This window comes from Erinaceus europaeus, chromosome 10, assembly GCF_950295315.1.
Source record: "Erinaceus europaeus chromosome 10, mEriEur2.1, whole genome shotgun sequence".
Classification (NCBI taxonomy): Eukaryota; Metazoa; Chordata; class Mammalia; order Eulipotyphla; family Erinaceidae; genus Erinaceus; species Erinaceus europaeus.
Genome location: NC_080171.1, coordinates 95,918,384 through 95,920,060, shown reverse-complemented (window position 1 = coordinate 95,920,060; position 1,677 = coordinate 95,918,384). Strand labels below are relative to the sequence as shown.

The 1,677-nt window shown below is 41.6% G+C and overlaps 1 pseudogene; it reads left to right on the top strand.

The window, feature by feature from the left end:
* Positions 1–716: 716 nt before the first annotated feature.
* LOC103129070 (small ribosomal subunit protein eS1-like) lies at positions 717–1,436 on the top strand (annotated as a pseudogene).
* The last annotated feature ends 241 nt before the right edge of the window (positions 1,437–1,677 follow it).

Sequence of the window (1,677 nt, the reverse complement as noted above, 5' to 3'; positions counted from 1 at the left end):
TGGTCTAAAAGGCGGTGCAGTAGAGGGGGCCAGGCAGTAGCACAGTGGGTTAAGTGCACATGGCACAAAGTACAAGGACCAGGCTCCCCACCTGCAAGGGGGCACTTCACAGTCAGTGAAGCAGGTCTGCAGGTGTATTTCTTTCTCTCCCCCTCTGCCTTCCCCTCCTCTCTCAATTTCTCTTTGTCCTAACCAACAACAATGATGACAATAACAACAACAATAAGCAGCAAAAGGGAAAAAATAGCCTCCAGGAGCAGTGGATTCATAGTGCAGGCACCAAGCCCCAGCAATAACCCTGGAGGCAAAAAAAAAAAAAAAAGAGGTGGCATCGTGGATAAAGCATTGGATTCTCAAGCTAGAGATCCTGAGACCAATCCCCATCAGCACATGTACCGGAGTGATATCTGGTTCTTTCTCTCCACCTATCTTTCTTATGAATAAATAAATAAATAATTTTTGTTCCCCTTGTGTTTAACCTGCTGTGCTACTTCCATAAATGATTTTTTTTTAAGTTGGCAGTGTGTCATTCAGGACAGAATGGATAGAAGTGGAGATGATTATGCTAAATAAAATAAGTAAAGAAGTAAAAGGCAGCCTTTTGCCTCTTTGAGCAGCACCATGGCGGCCAGAAAAACAAGCGCCTTACGAAAGGTGGCAAAAAAGGAGCCAAGAAGAACGTGGTTGATCCATTTTCAAAGAAAGACTGGTATAGTGTGAAAGCATCAGCAATGTCCAATATAAGGAATATTGGAAAAAGAACTCAAGGAACCAAAATCACATCTGAGAGCCTGAAGGGTCGTGTGTTTGAAGTGAGCCTTACTGATCTGCAGAATGAAGTTGCATTTAGAAAATTCAGGCTCATTACTGAGCATGTTCAGGGCAAAAACTGCCTGACTAACTTTCATGGCGTGAATCGCACCCTTGATAAAATGTGCTCCATGGTCAAAAAATGGCAGACCATGATTGAAGCTCATGTTGATGTAAAAACTAGCAATGGTTATTTGCTTTGCCTATTCTGTGTGGGGTTTACTAAAAGAAATGCAACAACAACCAGATTCAGAAGATCTCTTATGCTCAACACCAAGTTCGACAAATTCGGAAAAAGATGATAAAAATCATGACCTGAGAGGTGCAGATAAATGACTTTAAAAAGGTAGTCAATAAGTTGATTCCAGATAGCATTGGGAAAGACACAGAAAAAGCTTGCCAATCTATTTACTCACTTCATAATGTCTTTGTTCGAAAATTGAAAATGCTGAGGAAGACTAAGTTTGAATTGGGAAATCTCATGGAGTTTCATGGAGAAGGTAGGTAGTTCTGGAAAAACTACTGGAGCTGAGACTGGTGCTAAAGTTGAGCGAGCCAATGGATATGAACCACCAGCCAAAGAATCTGTCTAAACTCAGACTTTTAATGACAAATAAAAAGTTTTATTTGTGGGGGAAAAAAAGAAGTAAAAGACAACTGGGCCCAGGCAGTGGCACATCAGGTTGAACACACATGTTACAATGTTCAAGGACCCAGGTTCAAACCCCAGGTCCCCACCTGCAGGGAGAAAGCTTCGTGAATGTTGAAGCAGTGTTGCAGGTGTCTCTCTGTCTCTCTCCCTCTACTACCCCCTTCTCTCTTGATTTTTGGCTATCTCTCTCCAATAAATAAAGATAATAAAATATT